This window comes from Anas platyrhynchos, chromosome 24 (assembly GCF_047663525.1).
Source record: "Anas platyrhynchos isolate ZD024472 breed Pekin duck chromosome 24, IASCAAS_PekinDuck_T2T, whole genome shotgun sequence".
In the NCBI taxonomy this organism is placed as follows: domain Eukaryota; kingdom Metazoa; phylum Chordata; class Aves; order Anseriformes; family Anatidae; genus Anas; species Anas platyrhynchos.
The window spans coordinates 1,828,351-1,854,197 of record NC_092610.1 but is presented as its reverse complement, the minus strand read 5'-3'; the positions used below and the strand labels follow the sequence as shown (position 1 = coordinate 1,854,197).

Sequence of the window (25,847 nt, the reverse complement as noted above, 5' to 3'; positions counted from 1 at the left end):
GTTCAGTGTAACAATGTCAGTTCTTTGCTATGAGGTCTGGTAATGCCAGTCTCTGCTCAGAGTAACAGAATGGCCCAGAGAGGGGGGGCAGCATTTCAATCCACATTTCACCATTGTAAGAATCATTACCAGGGAAATTCTGAGACACTGCAGAGGACAGCTCTGCTGGCAGCTCTTTTAAGCAGCCTCCTTGGCCTTCCCCTAACATCTGTGGAATGAGACATAATTCCTCAGAAGCACAGAAAGCGAGAACAGCAGCATCTCTCAAACCCAGAGCTGAGAACACGGTGCCTCTGGCATTTCTTGGACCTGTTCTCACCCCGTTCAAACTCCAGGACTTTGAGCAGGGAGTGTAAAATGGGACAACATAATCTGTAGCTTTGCATAACAAAAACACCGTTTACTCGAGCAGTGGGAGAGCAATCTCTTTAGGAAACCAGATAATCCAGAAACTAGTGTTAATAAGTTATTGACTTTCCTACAGTTCTTCCAGTGCCGGTTGATGGCTTCCGGTAATCACTTTGCCTCCATATTCACGGAGTCCAGCTGTGTCTCTTCGAAGAGCTCATTTATGGCAGCTTGCAATAATGTGATATTTCAGCAATGTCAGCTTTTGCGCAAGATATAAAAATCCTCCAATTTATTGCCCCTTGCTCCCAGTGCACACAAAGGAAAAGAAACCCATAAAAGTGTCTCATTCACATTTAGGTGAAAATGAATCCTCCTTCCTGTCCTCCCCACGTTTGGACTGAATTCCCTGCCAAGCACGAAGGAACCCCATGCCCTTTCTGCTCCGTTAGAACCATTTAGCGTTGGTAACGCGCTGCCAGGAAGCGGAGACGAAGTAGATGCGGCAGACAGGACCTAGCCTGAGAGCTGTGAAATGTTATTTCTGCTCCTGTCTCTGACACTAACCTGCTCTTTGTCCTGGTCAAGGCAGCTGCATTTGTAATTCTGAGTGCAACTGGTCAGCTCGACACAGCACTGCATGGCGTGGCTGCAGCTGGAGCTGCACCACAGAAGCTTTAAATCAGCCAGCTTGAGCCCGGCTAGCAGCTTACCACTTGGAAGCCCTGCTTGTAAGGCTTACAGGATGATATTCAGAGCAATTAGCCAAGCTGCACTTCACGTTAGCAGAACAACTGTTAGCAGATGAGATTCAAGCAGCAGTCACCTCTAATTACAGTGCAGATTGCAAGTTCTTTGGGACCTGAAGTCTCTCTTCTGCTTGTCCACAGAGCAGGAGTGCAGGGATCGCAGAAGACACCCTGTGCCCCCAAGAGCACTTATTCAGGAGCTGGGTGCTGTTTAACCTACTGGAGGGATAAAAGCTGAAGTGGGAAGAGTTGGAACAGGTAACAAACGGCACACATTAACTATGCTGCAGTTTGGGGGAAGCGGGTTCAAAGTACGGTGTACACAAGACAAGCTGGAGGAGGAAGAGCTGATCTACCTAAGACCTCAAATCACTCCATCCCAGTGAGAACAGCAGGGGAGAAATCAATAACCTGAGCAAGCAACTGTAATAACAACTGACATTTATACAGCATCGGATACCCAGGTGTCCCCAAACACTTGACAGATATTACAAACTGAACTGATTTACAAGCAGGGGATCTGGCTCCTTACAGAACATCAATTCCCACACCAACGCGAAGAAGTCTGGTGGATTTTGTGACAACCTTCTCCCATTACTCCATTTCAGGGCCAAGCGTCCAAACTCTTCAACTTTCCATCCCACCGTTGTGTCTGCCTGCAGCAGGCAGTGACCTGTCTACATCCAGACAGCACGGGCAACAAGCTAAGTGCTAGAAACCTTGGCTATTTAGAAAGATCCAAAGAGCAAGAGAGAACCAGGCTCAATGTGGAGAGGAAAGGGCCGCTGCCACGGGCACACAGCAGCCTTTGTGTCTCACCTGCTCACAGGTTGCTTCAGACCAGAAGGCTGGGACAGGACTTACACAAGGCAGAGCCACTGGGCCAGGTGCTGGACTTCACGCACTGCAAAGAGACCCAAAGCACAAAGCCCCAAGCCTCTAACACATTGTACCACTCCCTCCTCTGCCCCAGCCTACAAGCACTGCTTAGGATTGGGACTTTCATTTAGTATCTAGAATCACACAATGGTCAATCTCACACTGAAAAACTACATTTCTACATCTCCTTCACAGCTCTGAACTGCGTGGTTCTAATAGCAATACAAACATATGGGGATTTTTTTATTATTAATAAAAATTCCCTGAATTTTTCATGTGATTTTCATCTTACGTTTTCCCTCCTTAAGGCATCCTACCCATACTGCACAACAAGCGTAGGAGGAAGCAAATGAAGGCAGCATGATGAGCTATGCAGGGGACCAGCAGTCACCCACTTGCAAACAGCACAACTACCTCGTGCAGCACAGCCCAAGGAAAAACAGCGATATCTGCAACGCCTCACCTCTTCTCTTCTCCCTGAACGGAGGCTCTTATTGATAGCCCAAGTTTCTCTTCCTTCCTGGGCCTTGAGACATCCGTGCAGTTATGGTGTAAGCTAGCGCAATGCTACTGATGTCAGCCAGCACCAGCCCTGGAGTCAGCATTCACCTGGCAACTTCTTTCTTTCTGCAAAAGAAACTGCTCCCATAGATCGCTGATTTTCAGATTAAATATGAAAAAAAGGTGGGAAGTTGTGTGGAGAGAACGAAAGGAAAGCCATGAGACATCCAAACTTTTTAAAGGGCTTCCTGAATTCCCACCTTGTATTTCTCACCCAAAACATCAACGCTGATGATCATCTCTGCCACTGGGACGTGTGACAACTCCCCTGCTATTTCAATAAGCCCTGGGAGAAGCGCGGAGGATGGATTTGCATGCAACTGCTCAAAGTTTCTTCAGCCCACTCCAGCTTGCAAATAGCAACAAGGAAGCTCAACAAGAGGTTGTTGAGACTCATGCAGCAAAAAACACTCCTCATTCAGGCACCAGATAGGTTTGCAGGCCTTGGATAGTTTCAGATGAAGAAAAACTGTTCTAAAACCTGTAGTAAGATTTCATTCAGAAACAGTTTTGATCCATTAAAGAAGTAACCAGTTTGAGTTTCCAATTGCAAATGGGTTTTCGAAGTAATTCCCAAAACATTCAGAAAAACCTTGATTTTCAGAACTCATTCAACTTGCAATGAGCCAAAGACTCATTCTAATTGTTTTATCAGAGGAAAATGCAACAGCAAGTGAGAACTACAAACAAGCAGAGTCATCAAAACAGTTTTCAGAGGAGTTTACAATCGTGTTGACAAGGTTTGACAAGCACAACAGGATCGCGCTTTTTGATGGAAACATCTTTTCAGGCATTAAAATGAGAGCCAAACTGGAAGCTCCCACCTGTGCAGCCCGACATTCTCAGCTGGATTTAGCATCAGGCCCCAGTGACAGGACTGTCCAACGGGCCTCAGAGCCTGGCTCCAGCTGCTTCACTGCGCCCTGGCAAACAGCCTTGCCAGCGATGGGAAGGCACAGAAAGGCTTGAAGTAGGAACAGAAGCAGAATTTGTCTTTTTAGGAGAGAACTACATACCTGAAAGGCTTGTTCTCAGTGAAGACAAAGCAAATCTACATCAGAGGTTTGATTACTTGCTTTTAAGGCAGAGATCATAGCACATTTTGGTGCTGATATCGAAACCAGCATAGGAAACATCAGCTGTGGTGCTCCAGAAGTGATCTTGCTGCAGCTGTTGGAGGCCAGTCAAAATCCTACTGCAAAGAGTATCACCTACCAGGGGTTTGCATCTAGCCCCTGCAAAGTCAGAAGGGTACCGGAGAGAAACTTTCCCAGTTAAACCTGCTGCTGCTTTTCTGATTGCTGCTATAGTCTTGCTGTACTCGAGCTACTCGAGTATAAACAAATCTGGATGAAGTTTTCTCGTACCATAAACAAATAATTGTGGGAGGAAATTAAAATCTCACTGGTATTTGTTCAGCATTGTAAAAGTGACTTTGTCAGGCCTAACAAGTCTAATTGGTTTCACTGAGAAGCTTTTCAGTTCTGCACAGGAACACTAGAGCTTGGTTAAACACCTACAGAGACCTCATTTCCCAGCTCAGATTTTTCAACTGCATGGGCTGGGTGCCTCACCAGGCTTTTCACAGCTTGCCACAGTCACACAGTAGCAGCCCCATAACCCTGAAAGGGCACAGAAGCATTTTCACTGGCTCCCGGTACCTAGAACTGTGTTGGAGTGATAGCGTCTGCCCTCCTCTTATTAAAAACCCTGAGCACAAGAGATGTTGCGATGAAAAAGCAGCGTGGAACCTGATGAAAAGACACAAAGGAGCTCAGGCAGGAAGCTTTACCCAAATAGCCTTGTCCCAGGCACACCTTACACAGACTTGGGCACAGGAGTCAGGGCTGAGGTGGTGGCGATGATTGCAGGCACTTCCCATCCAGTCCAGGCAGTCAGGGTTTGGGCTTTTGAAGCCTGCTCAGCACTAACACGGTTTTTCCAGTTGCTACACAAGACCAAGGGGGACTCGCTACCACTCTCGCTTCCCAGAGCCTTGGCAGTAAACACCTGCCAATCTGTGAGGATTTACTACAACACGCCAGTCCCCAAATCCCACTTGTTAAAGTTTATTGTTAGAGCAAATCCCTCATGCAAAGACAGGTTGTTGTAGCAACAGTTTGTCAACTTTTAACTTCACTTGTTTTCTATTCTCCCATCCCCAAACCTGTCACCTCCCATAACGGAGCTGCTTAATGGGATGTCAGAGGCAGGGAGCCTGTGCCAAGGTTATCAGAGCTCCAGTAAAACACCAGCCTTGCTCTCCCGTTCGCTTTCAGCATCTATCCCACTTCCCTGCAATGTTACTGATTTGTTACGGGCACTGTTTTGCATTTTATTTTAAAAAGGACCAAAAGCACATTACAAAAAGGAAAATCAGAACCTCACGGACCCTTCCCCACCATGTTATACCTAAAAACACAGCACCCAGACGATGAGGGGCTCTTGTGAAGTCTACTTAGCACCAGGTGCTCATACCAAGAGCACAAAGCTATGCACCCTCCTGTCCATTTCTTCCCCTCCCTATGCAAAAGACATTAAAAACCTCCTACCTTTGGTGCCCCATGCACTGAGCTTGCAGTATTACAGAGACATTGCACCAAGCATTGATGCAGCCGCAGCACTCAGATCTTTCCCAGGTTCAAAGCCTTGTTGGGGCTTCAACACAAAGTTTAATAGCCCAGAGTGATGCTTTAAGGCATTCACACTTTTAAGGTGTGAACTGTGCGAACCGCAGCAGTTCTTAAAATACGAAGTGCTCCCAACAACACTGCAGTGCCAGCAGCACCAGTGACCTTGTCACCGTGCGTGCTGTCATCCCGCGCTGATGGGGCCAGCAGAAGACAAAGGAGAGGCAGCACTTGCAGAACACGCGCTCCAACAAGCCTTTTTCCAAAGTGTTTCTGCTTTGGCACACAGGAAGAAACTCATTCACAGAAGCCAAAGTCCTTTTCAGGCAGAAACATTAAAATGATGACCCATTCTGAATATGCCCAAGCAGGACCTAAATTTAGATTCAACCCTGGACTCTCCCACTAACTTCAGGGGCTTTCGTGCCAGCTCTGTGTGGCCCTCTGATTACTTTTACAACTGATGTAGCTCCACCGTAGCATCTCCTGACTCACACTCCGTGAAAGGTTCATGTGTAAGGCATTAGCTTTATTACCCCCAGAAACATGTATCACTATATTACCGAGTTAAAAACGTCAAGCATTAGACCTAAAAGCCAAGTTAAAAGTGTGCATATAAGGCAATATTTTTGACACCTGTTACCCAGTTCCTTTACCTTGATAAAAGCCTGAACATGGGATTACCAAGCAGAGCAGAGCATCTATCACAACTCTGATATCAGAACTCTGGTTTCAGCCCCTTTTCCCCAAGTTTTCTTATGCAAAGGGTAGTTCAGCATCAATCCACAGAGGTAAAACAGATCCCTGAGCCTTATCCCTCAACATACCTGTCTATAAGAAGTGCTGCAAGTTGTTAACTTGAAAAGACCAGCAAATTTCCTCATGGAGTCTCTCCATCCTCTTTTCTACATGCGCAACTCCATCCTTCTCAGCCTCAGAGAAGCCTCCTCATCCCTATCAGGAGGAAAAGGAGACCCTCAAACTATTTCCCAGCCCTGCTTCTCACATCATCTTATTTCAGCACAAAAGCCTTGAGATAATTGGGAACAGCAGCAAAGGCACACAGGTAATCCATTCTCAGGGTCAAAAAGAAGAGGCTTTATTACTACAGATCCTGTTGATAACAGAGTACCACTTTCCTGCTTTGCTAGCAATTTAGCAAAGTATGAACTCTACGAGGTTTTAAGCCAAGAAAGAAGCCGATGCCCAGTTTCCTAATACCGCAAATTGTTTACGAAGTGTAACCATGCTAAGCCTGGAAGCACAAGGTTCACTGCAGCCTAACACAAGTATTCTCAACACGGGGCATTTTCAACCCAGCTTCTAGTGGTCCAGCTCCCTGCCCACTCCAGGACAAGGCACAGCCCCACTTTCTCCCCTGCACAGAGGGTAAAGAGCAGCAAGAACACTGAACTAGCACAGGACTGCCCTATGGTCCTTAAAGTTTCAGCCTTCATACCATTTTTCTGTGCAGTTGCATTAAGAAAAACCATCCCCGTTCCCCAGTCCTTCGCCATTTACTGTGTGTTCAACTAACTTTTCAGCAGAATATCACACAGCACGCATCCCCACACTCACTGTCAACCAAATTTACAGCCTCAAACAACTCAGCTAGGTCAGTTTGACAAGAACTATTTTCCATGAAGCTACACGGACTCATTCCCTATACTGAACACACGTGGAGGGCACAAAGATTTGTTCCTGTTTTATAGAGCAGAAAGCTGGGGCACATACAACAAGAGATATGAGCTATTGTTTCTTGAGAAAAGTGGCAGCAGAGCTGGAAACTGATCCTTGGTTCTGTTCAATCCCAGCCCAGTGCTGTAGCATCACTGGCCTGCTCATTTATGTAAAGCACCCGCAAATTAAAAACAAACAGAGCTGCCTGCTTACAAAATGTGATTAAACCCCTGAGCCCCTCAAGGTAGCAGACTGTTTGCTATGGAGCTATGTAACATGTAGAGATGGTGCAGATGTTAATTGTTGCTTAAGTCATTGACAGAGTCTAACACAGGACTTGAAAGGGTCTCCCAGAGGCTTCTGCTGGGTGGTGTGAGGTGGTAGAAGCTTGTGGTGCAGCTGGTAATTTGCATCTTACACAGCTTCTACGTGATGAAAACGTTAGTGCCGCTCACACAGCTTGTGAACATGCAAGAGCTGGTAAGGCATCGCATGCACACACACATCCAGAGCACAGCACATCCCCTGTACACCACCACAGGCTGCAGTGTTAGTGCAAACCTCACAGCTGCTGGGTGCAAGCCCTCGGGAAGAACAAGACATTCTTCCGAGCAGGAGAACCAGCAAGGCCTGGACCCACATCTCCTGGCTGATTGTGGGGGCCGACGGCAGCTTCTGCCCACCACAGGCATGCCTGGGGTCTGTCCCCTGCTGCAGACCCCCCCCACAGAAGGGCAAGCTCTGTGTCAGGAGATGTGGAGGCCTGCTTTCCTCTGCCACCCTGGCTTTCAAGACCCTGCTAGCAAGATGAGCCTCTCTGGTCTTCATGGGAACTTCACCACAATTACCCAGACAAGCACACAGGCACTTTGTTTCACAAGCATATTTGCACCTCATTCAGTTCTGTCAAGACAGCGTGTGACCCAAGAGACCAGAACCGTAATGCAGGCTCAAACTTAATTTCTTTCCCTTCCTCCCTTCCTTTTCATTTTTGCTCCCGTCTTTTTTTTTTTTTTTTTTTAACCTCTTCTAGCTCCATTTCTCCTTTCTGCAAGCACTCACTACAGAATGCATCAGGGAAGCCAGCAAAAAGTGCTTTGCTGTCTCGTCAGCAGATCACAGAAAGCCTTCCCATTCACGTTCATCCAGTTGGAAATGCAGGTAATTGATGTGAACTTGAAAATTATGATTTGGAAGAGGGGGGGTGAGGAAAGCTTCTCTCCAGCACCGCTGTTCCACCCAGCCTATACTCAGTCAATCATAGCGGGCTGGTTAATCGGTAGCTCTATTATCACCTTCCTTTCCTGCATTTACTTTGGGCACAAGAGGCACCAGGAGGGAAGCTGAAACCAGAACAAGGTATAAATATGTACCTGTTGCAGTTTGTTTGTTGCTGGTATCTGAAAATAAAGAAACACAAATGGAAAACAAAATATTCAATTAGAACAGCAAATGGTGACTCTGCCTGCCCCAAAGCAGATGTCTCCTGTTGTCTCAGGGACAGGAATTAGGTGCACACTCCCAGCCTTCTCTTCGGACAGCCAGAGCTGCATTTAGAAAGTCCAGAGCAGCAGGGAGGATAGATACGTGAGGGGGCACCGCTGCTTAGGAGCTGTAATTCCCAAGGAGGGCTGAGATCTCTATGTGCTGGTAGTCAGAGCCTGGAGCATGCCAAACAGCTGCATCTTAAACATCTGTCACCTTATAGTCAGGAGCCAGGAACAAGAAGTCACAGCACAGACGCTGGTAGCACATGGATCTTGACACTCCCTCCCTGCCAGAGCAGTAAACCAGAGCCCAGTTGCTTAAGACATCCAAGTGTCTGATATGCAGGTGGACATTCTGGCTTCATGCAGTCTTCCAATATCTTACTCACAGTGGAGCTACCCTGCACCAATGCCATTTCTTGTCCTAAGTCAGTCCTTGCAAGAGAAAAACAATCTAAACGCAGCCCTGCTCAATTATGCAGTGTTACAGAAGCACAAAGTAAATCATTCAAAATAAAATTTGAAGCTATTATTATTTATATCGTGGCAGAGACCCCAGGTGAACTCAGAGTCCAAATGTAACAGGTGTTGCACATATTTTATTTCAATTAAATACAGTAATAGGGAGACCAGCCCAAGGCTACAGGGAGCCAAATTAGGAAACTGCACGAGAAATACAAATAAAATGCATCAGATTCATTCAAGTGATGATCACAGGAGCTTGGCTGGCTGCTCCTCTGGGCAGCTCTTTATTATTAAGGTATGAACAAATTTATCCTCACCAGAGATCCCCCCTCTGAGTGACATCCTCTGCTGATGCTGTGGGCAGCCATGAATTTTGCTAAAGGGGAGGAACAAATCCTGGAGCTCCACCACCACATCTCAGATGCAGCCTCCCTTTCCTAGGCAGAGGAACTGAATCAGACCCCATCACTGACCCTGCACAGCAACCGGGGAGAGGAACACTCTGAGGCAGGCAGGATGCCAGCTATTTGTGTGATGGACTGAAAGGTTTGTCTGAGTTTGTAGAACAGCTGAGAAGTGAATCCAGGCAACTGCTGTTCAACCAGGAGAACATGCATTTACCCTGAAAAGAACTCCGGCTTGCCTCCCCAATCCAGCATTTTGTCTGTTTTCACACACCTGTGCACACAGACGCCTCCTTACGCACTCGCTCCCTCCTGTGCCCTACTCCGAGCTCCCAGCCTCTTGATGATGATGCCGGGGACAGGATGCAGCTGCAAACATCTCCTGCTCATTTTAACAGCTGCAAATGCTCCCAGGTCTGCTGCAGGGCAACAGTAGGAGAGAATCTTGCAGAATCCAATCGACAGCTGTATCAGGCTCAAGCTGACTTGCACATTCATTATTCACATAGGCTTTGATTTGTTCAGTGCCAGAAAACAGCAATGCCTCGGCTTCAAACTGGCCATAATCTCCAAAGCTCTGCAATTGTAGATGTTACGATTACAGAACTGTTCAATTCTTTGTATTTCCTAAAGCAACAACGACGTGCCTACCCACATGAAAGCCTGTGCTCAGAAGCATTGTCACAACTTTTGTTTTTCTGCTTGTTTCTCTCTCCCTCCAAGCCTTCCCTACTCCCTCTCTAATTCATGAGCATGGCACTGATGTATATCCAAGGCCTATTCATGCATGTTCAAGCCAACCCATGCAGGTAATTAATCTAATTAAGAAGTGCCTGTATTTATAGACAAGTGGTATGTATAGTTCATACATTACTGACCTTCACCCATTATTTACCCCCTTCAGCCCCCAAGCTGAGTCAGCTGGAGCAGGACCCAAACCAGGCCTTTGGACACGGCTCTAAATCTCTGAATGTAAGGGAAAAAGTCCACAAAATGAATGTTCACTTTATCTGTCATAACAGAAACTTGGGCTGCACCAATTTTCTTCCTGACGCGCTGCCATCTGCATTTACCAGGGTGGAAAAGTAAAAACACCCAAAGTTCTTCCATAATATACTTGGCCTTGGGGCTGAGCCACTCAGGATGGGAAGCCGCATCTACAAAAGCATGACACTGATTTGGGGAAAAATATACCAGGAGCAGTGGAAACATGACATTAAAATGTTCGCCTCTTCTTTTAGATTAAAAGAAATAACCCTTTCCTTATTATTATTATTAATTTATTTATTTTTTACTTCCCCTTCCTTTTTTTTTTTTTTTTTTTTTTTTTGTGGAAGACTTTTTGTGTCAAACAAAACCAAAGCCATGCAGGACACCACCTCAGAGCAGATGCTTGCTTAACTTTCCAGGTCTAGTGTGGATTAGCACCTCTTACAAAGGCTGCCAAAGAGAACAAGTTGTTACTCATGTAAAGCTCCAGAGGAAACCTGGCTGGCTGAGATGCAACTTTTTCCCTTTACTTTCCACCGAGTAGTAAGCAAAACAAACCAGCTCCTGTAGACCCCATCCCATTTATCATTACCTCCTCTAGTAACATACAAGGTGCACAGGGGACTCAATAGTTCTGTGAAACAGATACAATTTCCTTCTTTTGTTATCAAGACTCAGGCATATGGTGCTGCATAGAGTCTAAATAGGACTGTTGGTCTTTCTGGTATTGGCATTTCCATTGGGAAGGCCATCAGTGCTAATGAGAGTTCATAAGGAACATGAAGGTCTTTGGAACAGGCTAACAATTGCAAGGAATGCCAGTCATCCGGAGCACAAATTTAACTCCCTCCCACACAGGCCTTTTGTTAGCTTGCTGTTTACAGCTTGAAGTTATTGACATCATAAGTGTTGAATCATAAAGCCAGAATTAAGAGAAAGGATCCCCGCTTTGCTTGTGGCTCCCTCCTTTGTTGTACGTCTCTCTCCCCCTGCTTTGGTTCCGCACCTCATTCAGAATATGTGACACATGCAAGTCTCAGAGGGATGAAAGCTATAGCAACAGGAGTTGTACATCTAATCCTTGATGCAGAGTGCTAAAAGTGTACCACGCAGCATCACATTTCCTATTCACAAGGCTGTTCGTGTTTTCATTCATGTTAAACTCAGGAGAGAAACTACACAAGTTCTGTAAAAGGGAAAAAATTGAGGGCAGCAGGTCTGACATGGACTCTTAGCATTTAGTTTATAATGCTGAATTACTCTGTGGTGGTGGTGGTGCTGGTGTAAACGGGGCTCACACCTGGAAGTATAACAAGAAACGTGATGGCCAACTGTCTGGGGATTACCAGGGGGTTGCTTATTACAGCCGGGAAATAACACGTAATGCACAGCTTCTCATCTGTGGGCTGAACACTGGCTACTTACAAACAAATATTGTCACAGCCTGGAGGAGGTACAAGTCCTTGCACTCTTAGCTCCCACCTACAGACTGTAGCAGGTATCAGCAGACGCTACAACTATCGCCTGAACCCAAACAAAACTAATTAATAAAAAAGCACAAAGACTTACCTGATTTTGTACAAGGAAATGTCTGTTTCTTGGGATGGGCCCGAAGACCCATGGCCCTGGCAGACCAGTAAGAAGATGGCGTTCCCACCAGGCACTCAGGGCCTGGCCTTCCTGCTGCCCCCCACTTCATTTTTATTTTTATTTTTTATTATTATTATTATTTTGATGGCAAGAGTGAAGTCGGTTGCCCTTCAATGAGGCCTATCCCTGCTGCAGCCTACCTGAGGTACATTTGTGGCAGTTGCTGCTGCTAGCATGTCTCAGGTGGACCACGGTGGGTGCTTGAGGAATTTGAGTTGCTTGAGTAGTTTCAGGAGCTTTCATTTTTTTGAGTAGTCTCAGTAGTTTCTGTTTCAGTAGTTATAAAGAGACAGAAGCGAAAGAAAAGGGAAGTTCTGCTTACCTGTAGTGAGTACTTCAGTGGCTGGGACGTGTTTCCAGAACATTCCAGGTCCTCAGCAGCCTTGCACCAGGTGCTGAGGGTTGTTGAAGACTTAGCAGGAAACGGCTTAATAGCTCTTTTGAAATGCAAAGGTGTGTTTTGTGCTCTTTTTTTTTTTTTTTTCCTTTTTTTTTTCCCCTCCCCTGGACATGGTGCTGGTTCCTGTGCCAGCTGTTAGCACTTTAGGGAGATGCATCTTCCCAAAACGCCAGGAGCTGGGCTTCTTACTCGAGCCTGCTGCAGCCTGTGGTGAGTTTAACAATTACTTAGGTAAATAGTGCATTTTTCTTAGGAGAACAGCAATTTAATGATGGAAGTTATCTGTGTCACCTCAAGCATGCTTGTGTTGCAGGAACAACTATGAAGCAACGGGTGATTTTGTGGAGCACAGCGTGCTGCTGGGTGCGCTCAGCAAGTAGCTGTCTGCCAGGCACAAAGCCCTAGGAGGGATCTTGGCTCTGCTGGGAGTTGTTTTTTTTTTCCTCTGTGGTTCTTGAAAATGTCCAGGGATGCCTTGCTCAAGTAGATTATAGAGTTGTTAGTATGCATGCACCACAGCACCCTCCTCAAACATGTACACCAAGTGTTAATAAGCTAAGTGAATAGCAAAAGTCTCCACACTGAGCTGCTGCAACTCTTAATAACCAAAACCTTTCAGAGTTAACATTTGCCATCAAAGCAATTTGCTGACTACTGCTTGTGTTTTTTTGTTTTTTTTTTTTATTATTATTATTATTTTTTCCTGATGTAATTGACGAACTGGTGATGTAGTTATTTACTTGAAGCTGATATTCCCATGCTGTTCTTTGACTTGATATACAGTGAAAGTATCTTTTACAAAGTATCTAAATACAGTGAAAGTATCTTTTTAATTATGTTTTGAGTCTTTTTTTAATAGTCTTTTCTTAACCTACAGGGCAAATGGCAACCACATGGTGAGGTGTGAAGTGGCTGTAGCTCACCAAGAGTTAATACTTAAGATCAATAGAATTGTCAAATTTTGGGGAGGGGGAGGCAGCCCCAAAAACAGCTTCTAAAAATCCTCTGGATGTGTGATGGGATCATTCTTGTTTTATTGAGGACATCTTGACTGAGCCCTGAACCGGGAGCACAATCGCTCACCATTAAAATTAGTAAGAGGTTTTATTATTGATGTGGTCCATGAATCAATGCTGATCAAACCCAGTACAGAGCAAGTCTCTTAGCTGTGCCTGTGGAGAGAGCTCCCCTGCAGCCCACTGGGCATGAGACAGATGGGGTCATGCAGCTATTGTTTGGTAATAATTTTAAAATTGGGTCTGGATTTGCATCAACAGCTGTACACAGATTGTATCTATAATCGTTCACATTAAGGTGTTGTTTGCCTGAATTCTGGTTCAGATTGGAAAAGAAAGAAAACTGCTACACTTTAAATGGGAAAGGGAGCTAGCAGTGCGGCTCAGCTGAACTCTGAGACTTGGGGAGGGAAAGGTTGTAAGCATCTGGAAGAATCCCTCGTGGGTGTTCCAGTTTGCATAGGAATGTGTGAATAAGATGTTTTTTTGAAGCTCTGTGAAACTTACTTTGCTCAATCTGCATCTTAGTATTTGGTGCTAACTTCTTATGACTAAAATTGTAGGTTACTGGCGTAGTATCTTCTGTATATTTCCTAATTCTTGCTGTTCTGTATATAGTGCGTTTAATTAATTTGCTGACAGAAGTCAGACTCAGAAGGAACTTAGGTTCTTATGTCCTTATTGTAGGTGCCTCTGTAATGTGAATGATTATTAAGGTGTAATTAGGCACAAGGTTATTGTCCTGAAGTGATCTCTGTTAAAGATGACTTGAGTGTGTAAACAAGAAAGCTATTGTTAGGGCTTGCAGAGTAGTCCTTTGCAGGAGTGCTTTGTCCTTGCGTGGCCCCTCATCTTTGGGACAGGAAAACTAAATTCTACTGCTACTGGTAAACTATGAGCCATCTCTGTATTTTACATGCATCAGGATATATATGGATTGGGAAACAATTTTTTTTTGGTTATTGCAGAACAAGGTACCATAGAGAGCGTGGTTGAAAACAGCTCTGCAGGCTCTCTTTTTGAATAGCAGGAAAATGATTTTGTTAGTTTACTTTTAGTGAGCCTGAAAATGCACAATGCTGGAGGTTAGCTCGCTCTTAGGGCTGAGAAGTGCCTTTTGTAATCTAGACTGCCCTATGCTTGATGGCTTGTGTGCTTTATGAAGCACCTCTCTTTCTAAATTTTCAGGTGAGCCAGCCAGCGTTGAGCAAAATAGGCTGGCTTCCCTCACAGGGCTGTTCCTTCTCTTAGATAAAGGCTGCCCTTCTGACTGAGATGCCTGTAGCTCCACAGACTTGACAGTGCATTTGCAGGAAGCGAAAAATGCTAAATAAATAAACACAACTTTCCTGGTACCTGTTGGTCCTAGGAGAATCCATCCCAGGAACCTTTGTTAATGAAGAAAACCCCCCAAACAATTTGAAGATTGCTTTAATAGTTACAGCTGAATTTAACAAGACCTATTCAACCCAGAAAATATGAACTAAATCCAGACATGGGAGTTAACTGAGAGTATATATGAGATAACTTAATTGTTTACTTAAATCTGTGTACCTGGGGGGCTCTTGCTGTGTTTCTCCATATGCAAAGAGCAGCTTTGGGTCTGCATAGCATTTACTTTAGATTGAGTGAAACAAGAATAAATATAGCAACAGAAGTAAAATCTTTATTAGAGAGCAGGTGTGCTGATCTCCTCTTCAACGTGCTGCATTAATTAGGCCTGCAGCATTTGCAGCTGCCTTTACTGAAGCGAAGAACCTTGAAAATATAAAGGTGCAAGAGCAAGAAGGCAACCTCTATAGAGGTATTTCCCATTGGTATTTCATAGTGTGCTTTGGTGATTTAGATGCAGCCTTCCTTTTAGAGGGATTGCCAAACAGTTGTACTCAGGCTACTTCAAAGCAATACTCAGAAAATAAAATTTCTTTCTTCTTACGTCCCTGAGGAGGTAGGGGAGAGGCTGTTCAGTCAGTGAACACAGCCTACACAGCTGAATGTCTCTGTGTGTGTCTGCTCTTGCCAGCACTGCTGCGATGCATGATGATTTCTGCTCCATGTTGGGAGTCTGAGTAAATTAAGCTTAGGAGACCTCAGTCAAAACATCCGCACCTCTATTTTGACTTACTGACTGTCACGAGGACATTGTCCAGCACTGCAGTCCTCATTTCTGACTTTCTAAAAGTGTAAATTGGTAGAAAATTGTTGAAGAGCTTAAGCATTGCGGTTGAGTGAAGCACGATCAGTTGTTCTTGCAGGGTGGTGTAAGAAGATGGTGTGTTATTCCTTGCATCCAGTTCTTTGGGATAGTCTGTTTCCTAAAGAGCATAGCCTTGGATATGCAGAGGGGCTTTTGGCTCTTCCATTAATGCTAATTGTTATGCATAATTAGTGCAGTAACATAACATGGAAAGCAGTTATTTTGGAAGTGCAAAGTTAGAGTTGACAAGAATGCTCTTGCTTAAGCAGAGAGGATGACTTGTATCAGAAAATGGCTAAAGTTTGTTTACAGGCTCCTGAGCAAAGGTGATATGAGCAGTGAAAAGTTCAACAATGATAGACTTGTTAAAAGTTGCCCTTGACTGCTTACAGGCATAATTTTAATTTAAATGTAATAAAAACCTAAAAGAGAAAATTAAGCTGTGGAAAGCAGTTAAAAAGTCTGTCTGAAGACATCTGCAAAATGGCTTTATTCCAAGCAAATATAAGAAAACTGTTTGGTTTTTATTGTCAAACAATAATAGTGCCTTCATTTATACAATGCCTTTTACAACAAAATCCTTTCCATAGATTGCTTCCAAAACAACAAAGGTTGATTTATTTTTAAACCCTGTGCTCATAACCCTTTTCTTCCCAGCAACGTAGCATCTCTTCATCACAGCAGCAAGCGATGGAGAACGGAGCAAAAGGTTATGTAGTGAGCAGAGGGGCTGTTTGGCTGGGTCAGGAGGAAGCAGGAACCTCAATTCTTCTGCCCGCCGGCACATTTCCCTGTGTGCTCCCATTTGTGCAGAGCCTGGTGGCATTGCTCTGTCAGGAAACCTCGAATGGGAGGCCTGGTGTAATGAGGATGAAACTAAAGGTGTGGGAGGCTTGTTCTGCTTTAGGTCCCCTTCATTGCAATTAGTGTGTTTTTCCTTTTTCATCAGTCTACTTCCCAGCTTTTCGGAAAACTTTTACTGGTCCATGATATGTCCAGGTGCTGATGTGCTCTCTCTGTTTCTGCCTCTTTCCATTGCAGTCTTTTTAGAATAGGAAGATCCCACTGAGGACGGTGGATTCTAATTTTGTTTGGTTTCCTTATCAGGCCTCACCATGGAATGTTCTGCTTGCTTCTCTCGCAGTGGGGACAAAAATAGACACCTCTATTTCTCATACATGTACTCTATAAAAATCCCACTGCTTTCTACAGAAGATAAAGAATACTTCTATTGTGACACGGGTCATAGACACCAACCCTGTCATCTGAGGATCTTACAATATTTTGAAAGGTTAGTCAACATAATCCATAAATCATGAAGGGGCTGGGGAATATCAGCTCTCAGCTGTGCATGCAGAAATGTCTTTGGCTTGTAGCTGGAGCTATGAGGCCCATCACCATAGTCCTGCAGAACATGAAGGATTTCGCGGGGAGCTGTGATGTGGCTATCCCTCTAATGATCTGGATTTGTCTCTTCTGTGACAGGAGGTCAGACTACCTCCACTTTCAGTTCAGATTTAGAAATGTGAATGGTTATCATGGCTCTTGGTATGGAGACAGATGCGCATAAGATTCAGGTAGGAGTCAAAGTGGGAAACTTGAGTGTAAGTTGTAACAGGGGCATCAGAGAGCCTCATCTTGGCTGGGCCCTCACTGTGCTCTGTCGTGTGGAGTGAGAGTCAGGCTGAACACCTGGAAATGCATCAAAGGGAGTCAAGGAAGTAGATTGGACCGGAGTCCCTCAGGAGGCTTGGTGGTATTCATGTCTTCCAGCCCAGAGCACAGAAAAATCACTTCCCATTTATGCGATGGCCTTGCAGACGGAGACAAGAAGGATAAGCTGAAGCTTGCCAGCACAATGAGTGGGTGGAAAGAATCGCAGCATGACATCAGAGCATCCAAAGGAAAGAAAAGTTAGTCCAGAGCCATTTATTTTAGGCATGGCAGGCTCTAGCAGGTACACTGCCAATCGTTCTGAGGTACCTGCTTTAATCCCTTGGGTATCCACTGTATGTCTCAGCTTCCCCAAGGGAGCAACTGGCTAGATGTCCAGTAATTACAGGTCTGGTGTCAGGAGAGCAAGTCAGTGGCAGAACCCAAACGTAGAAGCCCCAAGAGTTCCCACTTTAAGCTTAGTGCTTGAAAGGCAGGAATTAAATCTTTCCCTGGGTGAGAACTTGATGCCTACAGCCAATTAATAACTGCTATAAAATAGTGCTTTAGTCTAAAAATGCTGACAGAATTTAATGCACTGTATGGAGGTGTGTGTGGGGGTTACAGCTTAATTAATTAAGTTTTGCAAAGTCTGTAATCCTTGGACAAAGGGCTCTGTAAATGTAATATGCAACAGCTACTATTAATGCGAGTAGTTCCAGTTCCCTACAGACTATGGACAGGCAGTGCTTTAAAAGAGAATCATTGGTGATTCATGCTTAAGAAGCAAAGATTGGGGCCCTGGCTCACAGTGTAGCTGCAGTCAAGGTGGGAGACTTGAGGATGTCTTCCTCTTGGGAGTGTTACTGAGACTTGGGCTTCTGAGCCTCTTCCCCTGCTGCTTGGGAATCAGCGTGTGTCTATCGTAATTACAGAAACTGCAGGGAGCAGAGCCCCTCAGCTACCTGTCATTCTGTTGATGTGCATCAATTAATAAAGAGTATTAGCTTAATCCACGAGAGTGCTTTTACCCTGCTGGTGCAACAGGCTAGCAGCATGTACGTGGTTAAACTTGAGCTAATTGTATTTGATTGAGGATTGTTCGCTCGCAGCCTTATCATCCCCTGCCCTGATGACACTGGCAAGGTTTGGTTGTAGGAGCCCCTGTGTGGCTGTAAGTGCCCTGCACGGCAGGACCTTGGAGTACCTCAGAACAGCGAGGACATCGCAGAGACTTAACGCTGCACCACTTTGTGTTGCCTTCACCTGAAGGACGTGAGCTGCTGCTGACCTGGCTGCCAGCCCTCCCTGCACTCGATGGTTTGGATCACAGGCACAGATCTGTCAGTGCTGGTGTAAACACCCCAGGGGCACGGGGCTTTTCCAGCAAGAAGCTCTTCTGTAGTGCCATCAGTGCTACCTGAAGAGCTCCTCGCAGCAGCTCAGGCACTGTAAGCTCTAAGGGCTGCTTTTTATCTGCTCTATCTGCTGGGGGGTGTTAAGCCATGTCACTTTGCCCCAGCATGGTGGCCTATTTATCCCAGCTGAGGCTGGCTGTGCTGCCGCCCGTCTTTGAAGGAAGCTGGCTCCAAGGGTTGTGCACTTAACTCTGAGCACATCCTCCACGCTGAGCTGGAGGAGAGAGATCACACAGACCTGCAGCTTTCTGTCCCCACTTCCCACTGCAGGTGACAGTGGGCAGTTATTTTGAAGGCTAGAGAGATGGAAAGATCTGAGGCTGTCTGCTTCCCAAGATCCCTGTCCTCTGAGGGGCCAGTGTTGTGAGCAGGGGGTGTCTTTTAGATCTGCTTGGAGAGCAGGGTGGGAAGCGACAGAACATCCTGGAGCTCCTTGCCTGGGCTAGGCAGGAGCATATGGGCCTCACATGCATGGGTTGTCCGTCTGCTGTTGGAATAATTGCTCATCTGGCTAGGAGCCATTCCAATTCAGATGTTGAAAAGGAGTTGCTGGCAACACTTTGCAGGTTTCAGCCCTCCCTTCCTCCTTGTTGTCCTAATTAAATTTATTGTTAAAGTAGAACATTAAAGACATTATCACAGAGCTTTAATCTGACATTCATAAGGCTCTCTCTAATCTAAGCTTCTAATGCCCTTGCATGAGCAAGGCAAAATAAATAGACACGAGTTTGTTGAGGCTAGAATGCTTGAGGGATCAGCATGTTGAGGATGGGGCTCTCCTTTTTTAAGCTAGCATGTGCTCTGCTGAGAGGGCTTGGCAGTGTTATGTTGTCTAAACCTGGTGTTTTCGCAGCAGTGCGTGTAGTAGTGCCAAATGCGGTGGTTGCACTTGTTTGTGCCCTGGGAGTTTGTAGCGTCCATCCAAGAGCTGGAGTTCCCTGTTTATTCTCCAATGTCATGAGGCTTTCTTAATGCGTATTTGAATTTTACTTTTTTTTTTTTTTTCTGAGCCCTTTAACTCTGCATCTCTTGGCTGTAATTGTGAGGATTTAGTCTGTCTTGTTTTGCTCAAGGAAAGCAGTAATCACTTGATTACAAGAACTGAAACTTCGGATAAAAAAAAGTCACAGTCAGCTGTAGAAATAGGTAGTCTGGAACAGGGTGGGGAAGAAGTCCTGCTCTGTATTTTAAAGGAGCATGCAGTGTTCTTGCAGTCAGAGTGGTTATAAGGAGTGACAAATAATTTTCAGTTTACACAGTAAGATCTTGCTGCATAGGTTGGCCTGTCCTGATGGCTATTTTGAGACTTGAAGTTCAGAATGAAAGTTCAGTTGCAGGTACACCTGGGTTCACTTGATCCTTAAACAAGCTGGGGATTAGAGGGAGCATTTGTCTCTGGTTCAAATGAGGCTAAAAGGTTAGGTTTTGAATTTTGGTAGGGTTGTTTTTCTATATCAGTGTGTTGAATAGAGGTAACTGTGTACTTGTATTATAGTGGGCATGTGGTGGAACTGCTACAGCTTTCATGGGGTATTACAGTAGCAGGTCTGAATCTAAAATAATACCAATTTTATATTACCCTTTTTTATAATAATAATAAAAAAGGTACTCTCCAGGAAATTGCCTTTTTTTTTTTTTTTTCTTAGTTGAAAACCTTAAACAGCAATTTCTACTGAAAGTTAAGAAAAATCCCAGCTGTTTTGGAGGTGAATATTTGCTTTACTTGTTCTGTTGTGATGTCTTGGCCATGCAGTCTACACAGCCTCTCCGTTTTGGGCAAGGAAGAGTTCTTTCATTAGCATTTTTAGAAGGCAAAAACTTGGGCAGTAGTTGTGCATTTGCCTGATGAATCTTCTTCCCAGCATATGTTCAATGCTTGGATGATTGAGTTATTTAAGTGTATTTGAAGGTTATGACAGGCACCTGTAAACAGACAGATATTGATAAAAATGTCATTTGGAACCAGATATCTGCCTTTCTTGCAATCCAATTACTACTGATGGCGAACAGCCCAGAACTAGCAGCAAAGTGCATTAACCCAAACGGTGATGGGCAGGCTGTCCTTAGAGGGAATATGATCAGGGCCTTATTTACCTCTTGCTTTGATGTAACTCCAGGAGTTAATGGAGTTATTTGTAATTTACACCAGAGCAAAACAGGATTGACTCCGGCCGTGTATCTGGAGGCTTGTTTCCTAAAGCACAAAGTATTGACTGAATGGTACCAAGGCCAGTAGGTGACAGCTCCAGTCTTACCAGTTCCTAGTTACCTTTCAAAAGCCTTGCTCTAAACAAGTCATTTTACCATGGAAGATTCCCTGTTTTATCTGCACTATAAATCATTCTGAAAACTGTACTGGGCATAGCAAAATAGGATTTTTTTTTTTCTGGCAGTGGCCTTGAGAGAAATGTGCTGTCTCCGAAATGTGGGAAATCACATGGGAGGTGTGGGGGTGGGAAGTAATTTGGACACTTGAGGTTCCCCTGTTACATCCTAAAAAGGGATTTGATGATTCAACAGAGGGAATATTTTCTGGGCGTGCAGGACTATCAATGTATCCAACAACAGGGGCTATTTAAAAATCACTGATCTATCTCGGGCAGATCAAAAGGTGGGATTCTTAAGCATGCGTGATGTGGATAAAGTTTTTTCGCTCTGAAATCTGCTGGGTTTCAGATTGCTTGAAGGTCTTCACCTAGTTCATAAATCTATAATGCTTTATTAAGAATTTTAGGAATATTAACAGCTCAGTATTTTGCTGGCTTCATCAAGGGACCAGTATAATATATCTCTTACTCATTGGTAAGTTGGAGATGGCTTCTCTGTCTAGAAGGAACAGCTTATTCTGCTGTTTAAATATATAGGGTGGGTTTATAAAGAGAATTGATTCATACATGTTGAGTCTAGAAGAGACAATTCAGCTTATTCTTCTGTTTAACTGTATAGGATGGGTTTACACAGAGAGCTGATTCATGCATGTTGAAACTTTGGATCGATCAGACTTTGCATTTTTCAGCCCTAAATCAGAATTGCACATATTACAGACCATAAAATGGTAGCAAGGGAATGGTAAAAGCAAGAGCAGGGGCACAAAAGGAATAAAACCAGGTTTTGTAGCTCGGTGGTTAGAACAAAAGAGTGGAAAAGCGGAGCTGCCCAAACTAAAGCCTGCCTTCTGCATCTGGCTTGTTAGAAGAATTTATCCAGCCGGTAAAATTCTTTGGCTTTTTCCTGAGGGCACCTTAGAGGTGGGCAGGAAAAGAATTTGATACTGTGTGAATTTATATATAGCCAGCTGACCAGCAGAGTCACCTTGACTGAATTGCTTAGGCTTTCCTAGCTCCCCTAATGCTTCTGCCTTATGTGTTTAGATGGCAAGTTCTTTTGGATGGACGCTGAACAATTTACTCCTGCCAGAAGCATCATCATTCTGCAAGATAGCAATAATAACAGCACCGACTCCTTGTCCTGTCAGCAGCTAGATTCATATAGTATTAAGTAGTTTCAGTGGTTGGGTTTTTTCTCCTGTCAGGTTGTTAATGTGTCTTACTCATTCGCCATTCTTCCCTTGGCTTTTGCAGAAGAGGCTTTTCCACTTGATGTCAGGGGATGTAGCATGCTTCACCACTGCATTTGAAGCAAACTCAATGATATAATAACATTTGAAAAACATCAAAGCGACATAAGAGGATGTTCTCCTGGCCCCATCCATCAAGGGAAAACAACTTGTAGGGAGGATAAAAAAACCTATGTTTCAATGTTCTTCGTTGTACATACCTAAGGGAACCGTAAGACCACGCTCTCGATTGGGGTGCTGCATTCTTTGGGGAAAGCCAGAAACTAACAAATGTGGCTGTTAACAAATGACAACTTTTGCCCACTTACTCCAGGAAATCCTCAGAGCTTATAAATAGGATTGTTTTCTGCTGTGACATGAACTGCTTGGGGGGGGCTGCAGTGTTTGGATACACCAACTAGTAACACTTTTTTTTTTTTAAATGGACACACAGTGCTATCAAATTATTGTTCTTTTAAAGATCTTAGTATTCCTGGATGAAGAAGAAGCTCTCATTCTGGTTACTTCGTATCTCCAAGTTGGGCAGTAATGGCTGTGGTACTGTGGTAAAGTTCTCTAGGTAGGCTGAAGTCCACAATGAGATTATTTGGCGGTAGTCTTAGCTTTCGGAGAAGTGGAACCAAAAAGACAAGGTTAATGGAAACTGCATTTCACCTGGATTGCTCTTATTTCCTGTTTTATAAGCTTGTGTTCCATGCAGGTGCTTGGCTTATATCTTCATGCTGTCAATAAACCCAACACGCTTGAGGCAGACGGGATTAATGCAAATTTTAAGGGCTATATTTAGAAGTAATTTAGCTATCATCAGTCAGAAGGGTGGGGAGAGATGTGATGGTTATTCATACTGATTGAATATTCTATTGATAGAGATGCTTATTAACCCTAAACATGTCTTTCTATCACGGTTTAGGTCTCAAACAACAAAAATATCATCCCTTGAAATTCAGATAGAGGGAGGCAGAATTCAAGTGGAGAAATGAGCTGGGAGGGAAGTAGCAAGCTGGCTAATAAGGCAGACCACTGAAGCTGGCTGGATGACACGGGAACAAGTGCTACATAATGTGCCAAGCAGGAATGTGGGAGGAGTGAGGTAGGCAGCTGGCTGATGGGGTTTCTTTTCATGGTACAGGTGTTCACTGTGTTTGGAACTTGGGGTGTGTATTTTTTTTTTTTTGTTTCCTTCCAAAGAAGGGAACAAACTCACTCGCTCAAAGCAAACTTTCTGCTTTTTATTTTTTTTGCCAGGGATGTGAGGGGAGGGGAATAGTCCTTCAGTGAGTCCTTTGCCCTGTGAGTGAGGAAGATCAAAACGTTCCTGCTCTGATGGTAATTAGGCTAAGGAGCTATGGGGCAGGAGGAGTCCAGCGAAGAACCAAGTGCTCAGCACTCCATACAGTTTCATCTTGGTTTCTAAAGACTGTGCCCTACCCTCTCAGCTCCCTCCTTGAATTTTCTGAACAGAGATTTCATTTCAGATAGTGCAGTCGGTGCTTCATACTTTTAGGAGCATTTATAAAATGGAATTACCAGAAATAATCATGGTAATTAACATATAGAGTTATAAGGAGGAAGATTAATTACAAAGCTGTAATTCATCTGCGGAATATAAACCACAAGGAAAGCTTGAATAGGTTATCAGTAATGAGGTATGCTTAGGAGAGCTGCGAACCAAAGGAATTCAGCATGTGCTGCTGCGTAGACTGAGCTTTTGGGCAGGGGCAGAAGAAAAGAAACTGAGGCAAGGAGGGGGAATGTGACTTGTCTGACATTCAGAAGTTCAGACAGATGGGAATGGGACCTGAAAGACCTGATTTTGCTCCTTGCTGTAAATGAGGGACAGAAATCTTTCTTCATTACACTTTTTCCTGCATTATAATTTTTAAGTGGCAGAGGAAATCAGTGGCACTGCTGAGAAATGGTCGTCTCCTGACCTGGTGCCTGATCTGCAGCATATTCCAGCCTGGCTTTCAGTTTGCACCAGCTGAGAAGCTGACCAACTTCATGTAGCAGTAACCTGAGCAGCTCTAGGTTATTTTATGAAGGGAGGAGGGTCTGGGAGGCAGTGTTACGCTACAGAATGCTGTTCGTTCCAGGGCAAGGGTCTCTGGTTTATTACAATGATTGCAGGGGAGGGCTGATTCCTACAACTGACTGCCTTTATTTCTTTTTTTTTCTTTTTTCTTTTTTTCCTGAAGGTACAAGCAGTTGATAATGACAGTAATTAACTCTGTAGAAACAAGGTCAAACCCAAGAACATTACCCGCTAGAAGTCACTTTCCTGAAAGTCGTGTCAAAATTGTTGCCTCGGAGTAGCTTTTAAAAAAAATAAAATAAAACAGAGGCAACTGATGATGAGCTGTTTGAATTATGTAAATGTTCAGGTATCCGTGGGGTTTGACCTTTTTGCAGATGTAATTTAGCATTCAAGACACTGTCATCTTGCTGCCAAAGTCAAATTAGATGCTTGCTACTGCAATTGATAGCTGATATCCGATCTCCTTGAAGAACAGGCAGTACTAAAAGGCAGGCAATGCTATTTGCTACAGAAATGGGAAGCTGCATTTTAAATATAAAGTGGTTGAAGAGTTTTGGATCCAATTCAGATGAGCAATATGCTTTTATAAAAACATGCACCTGGTTCTTGAGGTCATTATACCTCATTTTATGCATCTGCAGCCCTGCGAGATGGCTCTGGACTCGGTAACTATCCAGGATCATCTCACCTTGGGCTTGCTTTGTACCAGCAGGATGGCTTTGGGCCAGTCCTGCTCCTCACCACAGGGCTAGGGGACACTGACAGCGTGGCCGTGTAGCTCAGAAGCACCGTTTCCAACTAGCAGTCAGAGATGGAAGGAGTCCTAACCCAAATGAGAGCTTTTTCTGAGTGCTTCCAGAGCCTGCGTGACTTGCAGCACAGGTGTAAAAATGGCTCCAGTGTCTGAAGCACTGGGGAGCAATACAGATGATGTGTGCAGAGCTCTGTGCAATACACTCTTTGAACAGTACTGATGTCCGCAGCATATGGATTATGTACCTGTGTAAACCTTGCTATCTCCATTTGCCAACCTGATCCCATCCGTACTAGCAATAAAAAAAAATCCCCCTTGTGCTCTGCCAAGAGTTTGGCTGCTTGCCGGAGGTTGCTTCTGTTCCCAGTGTGCCAGGTGGCTGAGCCAATTGCCTTCTCTCCAGGTTTGATCCAAATAGCCTCGTCGGCCTCCCTTCACGCTGAATCCGTGTCTGTTACAGTAAATAGAAGTGACTGCAGAAACACCTGCTCTTCCTGGCCCTCACTTGACCGCAGCATCTGATGAAGTCTCCGCTTCTCTGGGGTTTGAAGCAGTAGTTCAGCTCTTCTGAAGTGGCCTGTCCCACAACCCCGCTGAGGCATTCCTCTTTTTGTTAATAGCAAAAAGGCTTCTGTATCAGTGTGGTTACACAGGAACACTTCCCAGCTAGCACTAAGCTGTCCCAAGACTTTGGGTCTTTTCAGAGCTTCTGTGCAGCAGCTGAGAGCGGCTTGGGTGTAGGTGAACGTACAGGCCTCGTACCAGCAAAGTTTTGCTGCTTACACAGGAAATACAGGTGGTAGAAGCTGCCTGTTAGCTGTAGGACTTGGATGCTTGGAAATGTGTTTCCTGGTGTTTGTGGTGGCTTACAAAGGAAAATCAAAATGCAGATCTTCAACAGAGCAATGTTAGTGATTCCTGTGAGCCTCTACAAGTTACCAAATGACTACAGAA

The 25,847-nt window shown here is 44.5% G+C and overlaps 1 protein-coding gene and 1 non-coding gene across 14 annotated transcripts in view; one reads left to right on the top strand and one right to left on the bottom strand.

Annotated features, from left to right (window-relative positions):
- Positions 1–11,880, bottom strand: part of LOC110353790 (uncharacterized) — a 161,516-nt gene extending 149,636 nt beyond the window's left edge. For all 10 annotated transcript variants that reach the window (XR_011804804.1, XR_011804807.1, XR_011804809.1 and 7 more), the window contains exon 1: positions 11,763–11,880. This is a non-coding gene — a transcript (uncharacterized protein). The remainder of the gene's footprint in view (positions 1–11,762) is intronic.
- A 38-nt stretch (positions 11,881–11,918) lies between these two features.
- CSMD2 (CUB and Sushi multiple domains 2) overlaps positions 11,919–25,847 on the top strand; it is a 323,412-nt gene continuing 309,483 nt past the window's right edge. For 2 of the 4 annotated variants that reach the window (XM_072027341.1, XM_072027336.1), the window contains exon 1: positions 12,330–12,453. The gene's annotated coding sequence lies outside the window, so the exon portion shown is untranslated. Of the gene's footprint in view, positions 12,037–12,155; positions 12,297–12,329; positions 12,454–25,847 lie in introns of those variants that run through there. The other 2 variants (XM_072027339.1, XM_072027338.1) reach the window with 2 other exon arrangements.